We start from the raw sequence: 16840 nt of genomic DNA, 5'->3' as shown, positions 1-16840 counted from the left end.
GTCTCTGAAAGTAGGTTTCCCACCCTTGCATTCTTAACTCCTCAGTGAGGTCTACGCCATTTCTCTTCATATTTTCGAAATCCACCAACGACTCACATAGTACCTCAAGCTTCTCAAATGGTGTTGCAAGATGTATGTGAGGTTCACAGTCAAGAATGTGGGGTTCCCTTTAGACAGGGGTTGAGACAACGCCAGTAGTTGTAGTTGTTTGTTGAGTAGAAATAGGTGTTTGATCCATTGAATCCATCTGTTGTGAGTAGTTGTAGACAGATTGTTATTGAGCATCCATGTGGAACAAAGTTGAAGGAGGTTTTGAACGATGATGAACTTGTTGAAGATAAAGATATCCTTGAAGATGATGAAGAACTGAGAGAGAGAGAGGGTTTGTGTAGGGCGTGAGTGTAAAGTGTGAACTTGTGATGAGTGAAATGTATTTATACCTAATTGGATGCATGCAAAACGACAACATTAGAAGTAGTTTTGATGTTAAAAATTAAATGAAGCACATTATCCAAGTTTACACGCTTAGGGGAGAAATGATTACAACCCATGATGGAGGTCTAATCCCCAAATCAACATACTGCTCGAGGAGATTTCAAGAGTTTGTCTTTTGATTTCTGCTAGACAGCTGTCTAGAAGATTCAAGGTCAGACGTATGATGCTCCGCATGTCGATTTATCTGATCTTCAGGAATACCAAAGCGTTGGGTCTCGAGGATTTCTAATTCAGATGACTCCTAACTGGTAGAAGCATCAGAGTCAGATCAAGATGCCAGATGTTTAATTCAGAGTCTTATTTTTCTATTTCAGAGAAGCACATTTATTCTGGACAGATTTGAATGTTCAAAATTTTCAAAATAAAAGAGAATCTGTCTTCAGCGAAGGGTTTAGTAAAGATGTCATCCCATTGATGGTATGTATCAATAAATTTTAAAGATATTATCCCTTTCTGAACATAATATCTAATGAAGTGATGTTTGATTTCTATGTGCTTAGCTCTGGAATGCAATATAGGATTCTTACTTAAACAAATGGAAGCAGTATTATCACAGAAGATAAGAACGTTACTCTCAAAGATCAGAAGGTCTTCAAGTTGATTTTTCATCTAGAGCATCTGAGTGGTGCAGAGTGACGCTGATATATATTCTGCTTCTGTAGTGGACATGGCTATGGTTGATTGTCTTTTGCTAGCCCATGATATAAGATTATTTCCCAAGAACTGACAGTTCTCAGATGTACTTTTACGTTCCATTCTGTCCCCTGCATAATCTGCATCACAATAACCAGAGAGCCTATACTTTGATGTTTTCTCATACATCAGGCCAAGGTTAGGAGTTCCTTTCAGATACCTGAGGATTCTTTTAATAGCTGTTAAATGAGATTCCCTAGGGTCTGATTGGAATCTAGGACAAAGATACACACTAAAAAGAATATCAGGGCGTGTGGCCGTCAGATAGAGAAGAGAGCCTATCATGCCACGATAGAGCTTCTGACAAACCTTCTGGCTAGTTTCTTCCTTTTCCAGAATGCAGGTTGGATGCATTGGTGTCTTAGCAAGTTTGCATTCAACCATTTCGAATTTCTTCAGAATGTCTTTTATGTACTTACTTTGATATACGTAGGTAGCTTCTGAAGCTTGATTGATTTGAATTCCCAGAAAGAACTTTAGTTCTTGCATTAAGCTCATTTCAAATTCTATCTGCATTAGCTCAGAGAATTCATGACATACAGAGAGGTTAGCTAAACTAAAGGTAATGTCATCAACATATATCTGGCATATCATGAGATCATTTCTAATGTTTTTACAGAAGAGTGTAGAGTCGACCTTTCCTCTAATAAAATCATGTTCCAGAAGAAAGTTACTTAATCTTTCATACCAAGCTCTGGGAGTTTGTTTTAGTCCATACAGTGATTTCTTTAGCTTAAAAACGTGTTATGGACATTTAGAGTTTTCAAAACCCGGAGGTTGATTGACATATACTTCTTCTGATATATAACCATTAAGGAATGCGCTCTTGACATCCATCTGATATAGTTTGATGGAATGTGTCGCACCTCGAAAAATGAGAACACGACTATAAGCGAAGCGCAATCGCACACTCGCAATGATGGACTGAACAGAGTCGCCACCAAACTTTATTTATTCCTAAAAAGGAAAGGGGAAATATCGATAAAACCCAAGAAAGAACGACAATGATTATGGTCGTCACAACCAATATCAGGGTTCGGGAGTCGGTTACACAAGGGGAAGGTATTAACACCCCTCACGTCCGTTGTGTTCAACGGGAACCATTTAGTTAGTTTCGTTTTGAATGTTAGCTTATGTTAGTCTTCTCAAGTTATTATGAGGGAAAGAATAAATAGAAGAGAGGAGGATATTTTTGGATTTTTAATGAAGGATTAAACCTAAGTTTTCTTATTAGTGGGCCTGGCAAGATTTACAAGTCCTGCTCCTATGTATCTCAATAGAGAAGTCAAGGCTTACGTAGTTCTGGGTAGAAAATGTTTGTTTGTTGGTCGATTTTAGCGAAAGCTATATTGTATTAATCGATGAAAACATTGTTTTACCCAAAACAGATGAGGAGCGGACGTATACCACACATCGAATGGATTTACAAATCTACATTCGGAAAAGCGTCACTTATCTCGACTCAACAATCATGGCCGAAACATTGTTTTGCATCACCTTAAGACAATATATCTTTCGTTTATGAAAAAAGTTTTTGATTAGTCGCACGACGGAGAGAAAGAGTTTGATTGGTTGGATTTATTTTGAGTAATGGCGAGAACTTGGACGAGCGAGATATCCATCTCGAATCCTAGTCTCAGGAGTGCGTGGTATCCACCACGTTCCATTTCCATCTTACTGGAAAAAGTATTTAATAAAGATTAAGTGTTTTGAATTTGATTGAGAAAGGGGTTTGAAGAAACCGCATTGACAATTTTAAGAAAATGGCGAGAGCTAAGATAGGCAAGGCATCCACCTTGAATCTTAATCTCAGGAATGCACGGTGTACACCATGTTCCATTTCCATCTTTATTGAAAAAGTGTTTAGGTAGAAATCAAGTATTTTTTTTTGAGTTTGAAAGACGGATATTTGATGAGAACGAGACATGAGCCTCGGAATCAATCACTCGGGGTTCCACTGGAATGCTAGATTCCAATGGTCCTTTTTTATTCGAATTATTTAAGAAAATTATTTAATGGACAACGAACACTTGGTGAGAATCAAATGTTCAAAGGGTTACGCCAGAATGCTTGATCCCAACGGTCCTTTTCTTTCGAGTTTTTTAGAAAAAGGTTTGGATATTGTATTTGATTTTTAGAAATATCTCTCAATATGTGATCGAGGATGGACTCACATAAATGATTTGAGACAGTTTGACTTGGTTACAAAAATTATTTGAAGTAGAAATTGAAATGGTTTAATGGAAAATGAAAACTCAATAAGAATAAGACATGTGCTTTTGGACTTAATTGTTTAAGGGTTACACTGGAATGCTAGATTCTAACGGTCCTTTTCTTTCGAGTTTGTTTAAGAAAAGATTTTTGTAAGTTATGTTAAGAAATTATAAAAGATATAAATAACTAGCATATTATAAAAAATAAAAAAAATAGAAAAAAGACAATTGAATATTGCACTTGGTTTAAGAGAGGTCAATTGGTACCTGATCAAGGTTTAATTCAAATAAATTGAGACAAGATTTAAATTGAAATTGGAATGGTTTAAAATTGAATTTAGACATGATTTAAATTGAAATTGAAATGGTTTTAAAATGAATTGAATTTAGACATGATTTAAATTGAAATTGAAATGGTTTTAAAATGAATTGAATTTAGACATGATTTAAAATGAAATTGAAATGGTTTTAAAATGAATTGAATTTTAAAATAAATTAAAATTGAAAAAATAATTTAATTTATGATCAAAATGAAACAATGATCTTAATTACTCATCTTGGCGATTAATAATTAGTTATATGAATTAAATAACCTAATTGATTTTTTTTTATAAATTGGAATGGTTTAAAAGGTTGGATTTTTCAGTAAAATCACCATTAGGCATATCAATCAGCATGTTAATCTAACAGTCCTATTCAATAAATCTAACAATCCCAATTAACATTTGCATCATCTAATTAACCAACATTCACTAACCAATGCTTGGTACAATAACTTAACATAGGATTAACATGATAGAAGTACAAATTAACGGCATCACCACAAATCAACACCAAGTCAACTTACTAAACCAGAACAAGGAACTGGTTGCAGAACTGATGCAACCTATGAACCTGCAACAAACATGTTCTAAACTCAAACCAAACTTGTAAGGTCCAACTTGCATCAATCCAAACCTTTAAAACTTGTCTCAAGCACATTAGCACACTGCAGTCATCAAACCAAACAAGTGAACCAACAACATATGAACCAGATCATGGCAGCAGTATGCTATTTACAAATCAAACTCATTATATTGCTATGAATCCAATAACCAGATCTTAACAAGAATGCATAATTGAATCGAAATGATTAAAGACGTCATATGCATATGCTTAACAGCAGAGTTGATTTAACTGCAGCAGTTGACTCTAATTTAACCCATGTAGTTTCAGATTTGGCAATCAACATACTGAAACTTTCAAGATGTGGCTAATAAAATAATCACTTCAAAGTAATATGTATAAATTTAGCAACGTTAATTGAAAATTCAATTACACTTCTACAGCAGTAACCTAGGACAGCAACAACAAACAAGTCAAAAGTATTAAAACATGTGAAACACCAACCTAGGTTTCCCGTGTTTCTCCTCCTTTGAGCTTGTTCTCCTTCGTCGTCCTCCTCCTCCTGACGAATCTCAACCGGAACACCGTTGCCGTTGTTGTAAGCAGAAACCGCGTTCGCTTCCGGATCCATCGTAACCTTCAACGAATCCATAGACGGATCTCTTCCTTTGTTATCGGCCGCATTAACGAGGATCTCGTCGAAGATCTTGAAGAGTCCAGGAACCTACGAACGGCACGGTGAACCATTTCATCGTTTTCGCAAACCCAAAGATTTTGAGTGTGTTTTTCGTGGTGGTTGGTGGTGCTTGTTGGAAGAAGAGGATTGAGTGTTTGAGTGTGAGCAAAGAGAGGGGTTTTGAGCGATGAAGACGGTGGACAACTGTATGGACAGAGCGGCGAACGCTTTCGCGGACGGAGGGAGTATTGGTGGCGTTTGTGAGTGGAGATGAAGTGTGACAATTGAGAAAGAGTGAACGACGAGGATGGAAGGGTAAGAGGTGACGGCGGATTTGAAGGTTTTGGGCGGAGGAAGGTGAATCGGAGAAGGTGGCGGCGGTGACAACGGTTTGAAGGAGAGGGGTTTGGGTGGTGCCGCGATGAAGAAGATGAAGGTTATGGTGGTGGTGACGCGCGGCGGAAAATGGTGAGGAAGAAGAGATTCACGGTGGGTTTTTATTTTTTATTTTTTTACTTTCTTTAGAGAGAAGAGAATGTGAGTGAGGGTAGCTGGAGTGAGGTTGGATTTGGGAAATGAGTGGTGGAGAGAGAGTGAGTGGTGGTAGGCGTGTGAGGAGGCCGCTTAGGATTCACCATCTCTGTTTTCTTTCATGAGCAAATCCATACTTATATAGTGTATCAATTAGGGTTTTTATTTTTTACAAATGCCAATAATGCCCATAAGATGTTTTATGAATTAAAAAGGGTTTAGAAATAATTGAATGTAATAAAATCATATGAATTAAAATAAATAAGATAAAATTAAAACAACAAGAGGATTAATCCTATTTATTTTTCTAAATTTTGATAAAAAAAACAAAAATAAAAGGGATTAAAATAAATAATAATTGATCGCGAAAAACGCTCAAAAAATTAAAATGAATGTACCAAGATGATCAGTGTGAAATAAACTTTTCGGAAAAATACAACGTTTCTTTTAATTTTGAAATAAATTTTGATCGGTTAAACAGACTTGAGCTGATCAAAAAGTGGCCGAAAAATTAGGTGAAAAATAAATCGAATACCAGATTAAACTACGCGAAACATAGATTAATAAAATTGATGTCTAGAAGCTTGATTTTAAAAAATTTCGTTCACTGATTTGACGCACATCCGTTGATTAATTCAACCGGTTTGTCTATAGATCCGAAAAATTATTTCGACTGATATTTTAGGCACTATGCGGTATGGAATGAATGGTTTCCTATGTAGACATGCAATAGCTATGACGAATGTATTGAGTCAGCGATTCAGGGTCAAAATTGGGGTATGACAGTTGCCCCTATTTAAGTGTCTTCAACTAGAGAATATGAAGCAGGACACTCTTCATATGATCATAGTGGGAGATAGTTAAATACTAAGAAGACCCGAATTTTGATCCTGAAATGAAAATGATAGGATATGATATGAGATGAATGCCTGAATGAATGACTCTTTTTATTTGATTTGCTAGGGACATGATCAGACATAAGATAAACCCTAGCATGATGCTTTATGATGGATGCAAAATGAAACAAAGATCTATGGGGGATGTTAATGCTCCACAGGGAGACAGACAAATGGTAAAAACCAACTCGCTAGGGAAGACAATCCTGCTGGAGAATCAGACACACACTGGGGAGTAATCGAAGTGAAAGTTGATAAACGACACTTAGAATACAAGAGATTTCGGCAGTAAGTTCACACATGACTTACTAAACCCGAATAAGAAAAATTTCTACAACAGGTTCATACATGACCTGATAACACTGAAACAATCATAGAGAAAGATTCTTCAAAACAGGTTCATACATGACCTGGTAATACTGGAATGAAAGCTCGACAATAGGTTCATACATGACCTGACAACACTGAGGATATCAAGAAGTTCTGACAACAGGTTCAGACATGACCTAACAAACTCAGAAAAATTCAAAAAGAGTACATCAACAGGTTCATACATGACTTGATGACCAACTTGAACATTTTGAGAAAATTTCCACAACAAGTTCATATCTGACTTGACAACATTGGAACAAAAGGTTCAGCAACAGGTTCATACATGACCTAACAACACTGGAATAATCAAAGAAAAGATTCTTCGAAACAGGTTCAGACATGACCTGGTAATACTGGAGCAAAGGCTCAACAACAACGAGTTCATACATGACCTGACAATGCTGAGGAATATCAAGAACGGTTCTGACAGCAAGTTCAAACATGACCTAACAAACTCAGAAAAAGTTCAAAAAGAGTATATCAACAGTTCATACATGACCTGAGAACACTAAAATAATTATAGAGAAAGATTCTTCAAAACAGGTTCAAACATGACCTGGTAATACTGGAATAAAGGTTGAACAACAGGTTCATACATGACCTGACAAAACAGGAACATCCAAAGAATTTTCAACAACAGGTTCATACATGACCTGACAACACTTGACTATTCAAAGAATTTTCAACAGCAGGTTCATACATGACCTGACAACACTTGACTATTCGAAGAGTTTTCAACAGCAGGTTCAAACATGACCTGACAACACTTGAATATTCAAAGAATTTCAATAAATGGTTCAAACATGACCTAACGACACTTGAATATTCAAAGAATTTTCAACAGCAGGTTCAAACATGACCTAAAAATAGTTGAATATTCAAAGAATTTTTAACAAATGGTTCAAACATGACCTAACAACACTTGAATATTCAAAGAATTTTCAACAGCAGGTTCAAACATGACCTAACAATACTTGAATATTCAAAGAATTTTTAACAAATGATTCAAACATGACCTAACAACACTTGAATATTCAAAGAATTTTCAACAGCAGGTTCAAACATGACCTAACAATACTTGAATATTCAAAGAATTTTCAACAACTGGTTCAAACATGACCTAACAACACTTGAATATTCAAAGAATTTTCAACAACTGGTTCAAACATGACCTAACAACACTTGAATATTCAAAGAATTTTCAACAACTGGTTCAAACATGACCTGATCACTTGGAATATACAAAACATTTCAAGAACGGGTTCAGACATGACTTGACAATGTCAGGGGACATCAAAAGATTTTATCAACAGGTTCAAACATGACTTGACAATACTAGAAAATAAACAAACAAAAGTTCCATCAACAGGCTCAAACATGACTTGACAATATTGGAAAATTCAAAGTGTTTCAACAACAAGTTCAGACATGACCTGACGGTTTTGGAGAAAGTCAAAGAATTTATTAACAGGTTCAAACGTGACCTGACAAACTAGAAAACACAAAGGAAACTTCAACCATAGGTTCATACATGACCTGAAAATACTGAAAAACATACATATTAAGTTCCATCAACAGGTTCATACATGACCTGACACTTTAAAATACATCTGACAATTCTGGAGATTTCTCACAAGAAATTCATCCAATCAAAGATTTTGGAGATTCTTAATAGGGAAATTATGCATAACAAAGATAAGCAGGAGTCTTCTTATAAGTAGATCATCCGTGCAAAAGGCTATGATGATTCTTTACAAAGAAATCAAACAAAACCAACATCATTGGAGTTTTCTAACACGAAAAACCTCCAAGCTTCTGGGAATTCCTCAAGATGATAAGTCATACATGACTTTCACGGAACCATCAGGAAAGACAGGGTAATTAAACTCTTTGTACGTGCCAACAACAATTGGACTTTTAACCGTAAGTAATGGATTACAACCAACTTTTAACGGATTTTGCCAACAACAATTGGACTTTGACTGTAAGCAATGGATTACAACTAGCTTGCCAACAATAACTGGACTTTGACCGAAAGCAATGGATTACAACCAGATTTTAACAGATTTTGCCAACAACAATTGGACTTTGACCAAAGGCAATGGATTACAACCAGCTTGCCAGTAACAACTGGACTTTGACCGAAAGCAATGGGTTACAACCAGCTTGCCAGCAACAACTGGACTTTGACCGAAAGCAATGGGTTACAACCAGCTTGCCAGTAACAACTGGACTTTGACCGAAAGCAATGGGTTACAACCAGCTTGCCAACAACAACTGGACTTTGACCGAAAGCAATGGATTACAACCAACTTTTAACAGATTTTGCCAACAACAATTGGACTTTGACCGAAAGCAATGGATTATAATCAGCTTGCCAATAACAACTGGACTTTGACCGAAAGCAATGGGTTACAACCAGCTTGCCAGCAACAACTGGACTTTGACCGAAAGCAATGGGTTACAACCATCTTTTAACAGATAGGTGCCAACAACAATTGGACTTTGGCCGTAAGCAATGGATTACAACCAGCTTTTAACGGAGTTTGCCAAGAACAATTGGACTTTGATTGTAAGCAATGGATTACAACCAGCTTTTAACAGATAGGTGCCAACAACAATTGGACTTTGACCGTAAGCAATGGATTACAACCAGCTTTTAACGGATTTGTGCCAACAACAATTGGACTTGAAATGATGTTGGTGACAACCAAAATTCAGATACCAATTACAATTGTACTTATAAACAGAGTGACAATGATGCCAACGACAATTGGGTTTAGAATGAGTTCTAGTAACAACTGAGCTTTGGAATAATGCTAGTGACAACTGGGTTTTAGGAGACACCAATGAGTCTTGAAATAATTCCAGGGAGTGGCATAAGGGTTTTGGAAGTGCATCAGAACAAAAATGACATGTCTGGGAATTCATCAGAGAGTAAAAGAAACAAATTCTGGAAATGCATCAAAATTATAAGTGATATTCTGGAAATACATCAGAATACAGACACATCCGGTAATACATCGAGGAAGTTTTGGAAATACATCAGAATACAAGATAGACATATTCAAGAATACATCAGATAGGTGGGGAAACATCTGGAAACACATCAGACAAGTTATGGAAATACATCAATAAACAAAGGAGTAATCCGGAAATTCATCGGATAATCCAAAAAGGAAATTGAACCTCCTGGACAAAATTGCCAACTGAGTCGGACTTGAAAATGACTGCGAAAACTGGATGATGGTTTAAGGGCACCAAAGACAAACTGGAATTAGAGGTCAAAGGATATAGGATCAACAACAAGACCCGGGTCAATGCAAAATGAGCACGAAGTACATTTCGGCTATACATGGTTTGGATTTTCTTTTATGCATGATATATGAATGATCATGATATGAAAATGATGACACTTGAGTGGACAGGGAGTTTGTAAAGACTGTTTATGAAGATCATGATTCCTTAACACCGAGAACTCAACCAAATATTTTATGATAGATGTTATCAAAGGATAATTCTATCAAGCTTGACAACCACAACTTAGCCAATGGGATCCTTTTGGAGGATTAACGAATCGTGATAGCATAATTTCCGGGAACTCATCTTAAACTCAAAAGTTCTTGACGTACGACAGAATTTGTTTGAGCAGTTTGAAAGCATGAAGAAAGAGGTTTTGCCCCTCTGTGGCTCATCTTGCCCTAGTCTGTTGGGTCTTTGGACATGTTCACCTTGAAAGTGAGTTTGGAAACAATTTGCCATGAGACTACCTCGAGATGGCTTGCCCTAAGTGTTTGAAACTTGCAATGGTCTGAACTTGACTAACCAAATGTTGGAATGGTAGACTCTTGATTGACTTTCCTTGGATAGTTGGACTTATTGAGCTCTGAGGTGGCTTGCCCTGTTCTGAGTCTTGAAGCAAATTACTCTTGGCGAGATGACCCTTAGGGTGATTAGCTCGAATTAACTGATGCTCAAAGTGATTTGCCCTTGACTAGACTTCTTTCACTTTATCAAGTTCCTCAACTGTATTTGGAATTTCTTTGATGCTAAGTGTTGTCTCGCAAATAAGATTGTTCATTCAAAAATGGAAATTTTAATTCAATGCCTATGCGGAAATTTGAAATCAAAGTTTATTGATATGAATGGGTGAAATACAGTGAACGAGTCGTTGATAAGAACACAATGGTGATCAAGTCATTCACAGTATGCAAGTTGGTGCCATCAAATGATTAACAAAAATCGTTTGGAGTCAGGTTAACACAACCTTGTTGTAGTATGCTTTCAAAATAAACTCTGCCTCAATTAGGTCTTTTAAGGGTTGTAATGTGGCCTGGTTCACGGTTTTCTAAACAAAAAGGATATAAGGCTCAAAATTTATTTTTTACCCACCCCTTCTTCTTGATGATCTCCAGTTCCTATGTTCAGTTAATTCAATACACGCATTCGACTTCGAAGGTGCAAAAGTGAAAATGAGGATTCAAGATGAGATTTTCTTGAAATGGCAGTCACCTTATTTTATTTTTGTTGAGGATTTAATGACCTCTTTTGATTTACTTATTTTATCCCTAACTTTTCCTGGACCGCTTCTTTAAAGCTTTCGGTCCACCAGGATGCCCTAACTTTTGCCCAAGTCATTTTGTGGTGTTTGACTTAGCGGACTTTTTCTATTTTTTTTACGTGTTGACTGCCAGGTTATTGGTGGATGAGGATCAACCAACACTAATTTTAGCTTTTCTCAACTTCTTCGACACTTAAACATGTGCGCGAAGGATAACATGTGGTTGAACCTAATTGGAGGGTGTACATATGGACGATTTTTTTGAAAGATCGAATGCACGGTCAAACTATCTGAACACAACTACCCAACCCCAGGTTAAGATTAAAGGTTTTAGATCTGAAAGAAACACCAGCTTCTAGGCTCAAAGTGGTTGACTAGGGATTAACTCCTTATCTCTTTAGTGTTTAGGGATTTGAAACAATGCCTTACATCATCGACAAGGTTTTCTTCAAAAGCATACCACAACAATTTCAGGTGTTTCATTTTCATCATCCTCCTTCCAATCTTTGTTAACACAACGGTTTGATAAACAAAAGTGAATGAGAGGAGTATTTTTGTTTTTAACATAAATGAGAAACGAGTGAATACGAATGGATCAATTCAAAAGATGCATAAATATTTCATTAACCTTACCAATTCAAAGAAAACAACAATGCTTAAAAGCAATTAACAATCAACATGCGAGGAAACTCCAAAAGAGATGCTGAAACAACCAAATGATTGCCAACTTTGGGAATGACTTCTTCAAACTTGATCCATTAACTTCGGGGGACACCCCTTGTGATCTTCGCACTTATCCGGTCGATGGGTTAATGTTTACCACCAAGCTTCCTTCTTGAAAGGCTATGTACCCGTTGTCAATCAACTGTTGTACTTTGGCTTTGAAAGCGTTGCAGTCTTCGGTTGAACGCCCTCTTGATCCAGCATGATATCCACATTGCACATTTGGGTCATACCTGGGTGGGTAAGGTTGTGGAACCGGCTTGAGAGACTTGGGAACCACCAACGAGTTTCGAATTAGAGGTTGTAGAAGTTGGCTATGAGGATTAGAAACCCAAGGTGATATCTCAATGCTCTTACCAGGAAATGATGATATCTCACTAGCCACATCCTTGACCTCTTCCTTGTGGTACAAAACCTTGAGGGGTTTCAAGGGTCCTTTCCCTTTCACATTACTTGGCCCAGAAATCAAGATATATGTACCCGAGCCTTCCTCCTTCAATGCTTCTTGAATTTTCCTTAGACATGGTTCTTTGTTCTAAATGTGTGTCAGGAATCACTTTGCTTGAACATGGACAAAGGATGGATGAGTTTTTTTTGTATTTTTGGAAAATGATATGCAATGCATGATAACGAATGCAGATGCAATGGTATATGAATGGATGCAATGTATTTTTTTTATGTTTTGGTATGCAAATAAAATGCAATCCAGGTAGTTAGGATTTGGGATAATGTGAGTAACTCAGAACATCTTACTAGGTAGGCTCCTTAATAGATAGTTCTAGGATTTCTACCCATAAACCCACTCACGGGATAGTTTCTACATTTTTGATAAGGTTCCCAGAGTCATGGACCATAATCGTATTAACATCATAAAATAGGCTAGCCGCTTTATGACAAGAGTGACGAAAGGTCTCTTCTGAGCGAGGTTTTCATATCGGGTGCAAAAAGGAGAGGCCCTTGGAGTCCATCATTACGCAACCACCAAAATAATAACTGGTTCTAAGAGGGGCTCCTAGAGTCATGGACCCTTCATGAATCAACGTCATGCGACAGGCTAGCTGTCTTATAACGAGATCTACAAACAGGTCTACTCTAGGGGAGTCTTCATGCTAGACACGCAAGGAGTGACCCTTGGGGACTAACACTACACAACTTCCAATTCTAAACTTATGTGTTCTCTCTTCTTTTTCCAAAGCTCGGGTGTAGTCTTCTCAAGTTATTATGAGGGAAAGAATAAATAGAAGAGAGGAGGATATTTTTGGATTTTTAATGAAGGATTAAACCTAAGTTTTCTTATTAGTGGGCCTGACAAGATTTACAAATCCTGCTCCTATGTATCTCAATAGAGAAGTCAAGGCTTACGTAGTTCTGGGTAGAAAATGTTTGTTTGTTGGTCGATTTTAGAGAAAGCTATATTGTATTAATCGACGAAAACATTGTTTTACCCAAAACAGATGAGGAGCGGGCGTATACCACACATCGAATGGATTTACAAATCTACATTCGGAAAAGCGTCACTTATCTCGACTCAACAATCGTGGCCGAAACATTGTTTTGCATCACCTTAAGACAATATATCTTTCGTTTATGAAAAAGGTTTTTGATTAGTCGCACGACGGCGAGAAAGAGTTTGATTGGTTGGATTTATTTTGAGTAATGGCGAGAACTTGGACGAGCGAGATATCCATCTCGAATCCTAGTCTCAGGAGTGTGTGGTATCCACCACGTTCCATTTCCATCTTACTGGAAAAAGTATTTAATAAAGATTAAGTGTTTTGAATTTGATTGAGAAAGGGGTTTGAAGAAACCGCATTGACAATTTTAAGAAAATGGCGAGAGCTAAGATAGGCAAGGCATCCACCTTGAATCTTAATATCAGGAATGCACGGTGTACACCATGTTCCATTTCCATCTTTATTGAAAAAGTGTTTAGGTAGGAATCAAGTATTTTTTTTTGAGTTTGAAAGACGGATATTTGATGAGAACGAGACATGAGCCTCAGAAAATCAATCACTCGGGGTTCCACTGGAATGCTAGATTCCAATGGTCCTTTTTCATTCGAATTATTTAAGAAAATTATTTAATGGACAACGAACACTTGGTGAGAATCAAATGTTCAAAGGGTTACGCCAGAATGCTTGATCCCAATGGTCCTTTTCTTTCGAGTTTATTTAGAAAAAGGTTTGGATATTGTATTTGATTTTTAGAAATATCTCTCAATATGTGATCGAGGATGGACTTACATAAATGATTTGAGACAGTTTGACTTGGTTACAAAAATTATTTGAAGTCGAAATTGAAATGGTTTAATGGAAAATGAAAACTCAATAAGAACAAGACATGTGCTTTTGGACTCAATTGTTCAAGGGTTACACTGGAATGCTAGATTACAACGGTCCTTTTTTTTCGAGTTTGTTTAAGAAAAGAGTTTTGTAAGTTATGTTAAGAAATTATAAAAGATATAAATAACTAGCCTATTATAAAAAATAAAAAAATAGAAAAAAGACAATTGAATATTGCACTTGGTTTAAGAGAGGTCAATTGGTACCTGATCAAGGTTTAATTCAAATAAATTGAGACAAGATTTAAATTGAAATTGGAATGGTTTAAAATGAATTGAATTTAGACATGATTTAAATTGAAATTGAAATGGTTTTAAAATGAATTGAATTTAGACATAATTTAAATTTAAATTGAAATGGTTTTAAAATGAATTGAATTTAGACATGATTTAAATTGAAATTGAAATGGTTTTAAAATGAATTGAATTTTAAAATAAATTAAAATTGAAAAAATAATTTAATTTATGATCAAAATGAAACAATGATCTTAATTACTCATGTTGGCGATTAATAATTAGTTATATGAATTAAATAACCTAATTGATTTTTTTTTATAAATTGGAATGGTTTAAAAGGTTGGATTTTTCCGTAAAATCACCATTAGGCATATCAATCAGCATGTTAATCTAACAGTCCTAATCAATAAATCTAACAATCCCAATTAATATTTGCATCATCTAATTAACCAACATTCACTAACCAATGCTTGGTACAACAACTTAACATAGGATTAACATGATAGAAGTACAAATTAACGGCATCACCACAAATCAACACCAAGTCAACTTACTAAACCAGAACAAGGAACTGGTTGCAGAACTGATGCAACCTATGAACCTGCAACAAACATGTTCTAAACTCAAACCAAACTTGTAAGGTCCAGCTTGTATCAATCCAAACCTTTAAAACCTGTCTCAAGCACATTAGCACACTGCAGTCATCAAACCAAACAAGTGAACCAACAACATATGAACCAGATCATGGCAGCAGTATGCTATTTACAAATCAAACTCATTATATTGCTATGAATCCAATAACCAGATCTTAACAAGAATGCATAATTGAATCGAAATGATTAAAGACGTCATATGCATATGCTTAACAGCAGAGTTGATTTAACTGCAGCAGTTGACTCTAATTTAACCCATGTAGTTTCAGATTTGGCAATCAACATACTGAAACTTTCAAGATGTGGCTAATAAAAGAATCACTTCAAAGTAATATGTATAAATTTAGCAACGTTAATTGAAAATTCAATTACACTTCTACAACAGTAACCTAGGACAGCAGCAACAAACAAGTCGAAAGTATTAAAACATGTGAAACACCAACCTAGGTTTCCCGTGTTTCTCCTCCTTTGAGCTTGTTCTCCTTCGTCGTCGTCCTCCTCCTGACGAATCTCAACCGGAACACCATCGCTGTTGTTGTAAGCAGAAACCGCGTTCGCTTCCGGATCCATCGTAACCTTCAACGAATCCATAGACGGATCTCTTCCTTTGTTATCGGCCGTGTTAACGAGGATCTCGTCGAAGATCTTGAAGAGTCCAGGAACCTACGAACGGCACGGTGAACCATTTCATCGTTTTCGCAAACCCAGAGATTCTGAGTGTGTTTTTCGTGGTGGTTGGTAGTGCTTGTGGGAAGAAGATGATTGAGTGTTTGAGTGTGAGCAGAGAGAGGGGTTTTGAGCGATGAAGACGGTGGACAGTTGTATGGACAAAGCGGCAAACGCTTTCGCGGACGGAGGGAGTATTGGTGGCGTTTGGGAGTGAAGATGAAGAGTGACGATGGAGAAAGAGTGAACAACGAGGATGGAAGGGTAAGAGGTGACGGCGGATTTGAAGGTTTTGGGCGGAGGAAGGTGAATCGGAGAAGGTGGCGGCGGTTTGAAGGAGAGGGGTTTGGGTGGTGCCACGATGAAGAAGATGAAGGTTATGGTGGTGGTGACGCACGGCGGAAAATGGTGAGGAAGAAGAGATTCACGGTGGGTTTTTATTTTTATTTTTTTACTTTCTTTAGAGAGAAGAGAATGTGAGTGAGGGTAACTGGAGTGAGGTTGGATTTGGGAAATGAGTGGTGGAGAGAGAGTGAGTGGTGGTAGGCGTGTGAGGAGGCCGCTTAGGATTCACCATCTATGTTTTCTTTCATGAGCAAATCCATACTTATATAGTGTATCAATTAGGGTTTTTATTTTTTACAAATGCCAATAATGCCCATAAGATGTTTTATGAATTAAAAAGGGTTTAGAAATAATTGAATGTAATAAAATCATATGAATTAAAATAAATAAGATAAAATTAAAACAACAAGAGGATTAATCCTATTTATATTTCGAAATTTTGATAAAAAAACAAAAATAAAAGGGCTCAAAATAAATAATAATTGATCGTGAAAAACGCTCAAAAAATTAAAATGAATGTACCAAGATGATCAGTGTGAAATAAACTTTTCAG

General features: G+C 36.5%; 1 long non-coding RNA gene across 1 annotated transcript; it reads right to left on the bottom strand.

The window, feature by feature from the left end:
• Positions 1-4067: 4067 nt before the first annotated feature.
• LOC127129386 (uncharacterized) lies at positions 4068-15565 on the bottom strand. Its single transcript, XR_007806326.1, has 2 exons — positions 15288-15565; positions 4068-4358 (listed from the first exon to the last, which is right to left on the bottom strand). It is a non-coding gene; the product is annotated as an uncharacterized LOC127129386 (long non-coding RNA).
• Positions 15566-16840: the final 1275 nt, after the last annotated feature.

This window comes from Lathyrus oleraceus, chromosome 3 (assembly GCF_024323335.1).
Source record: "Lathyrus oleraceus cultivar Zhongwan6 chromosome 3, CAAS_Psat_ZW6_1.0, whole genome shotgun sequence".
Taxonomy (NCBI): domain Eukaryota; kingdom Viridiplantae; phylum Streptophyta; class Magnoliopsida; order Fabales; family Fabaceae; genus Lathyrus; species Lathyrus oleraceus.
This window is presented reverse-complemented; position numbering and strand designations above follow the sequence as displayed.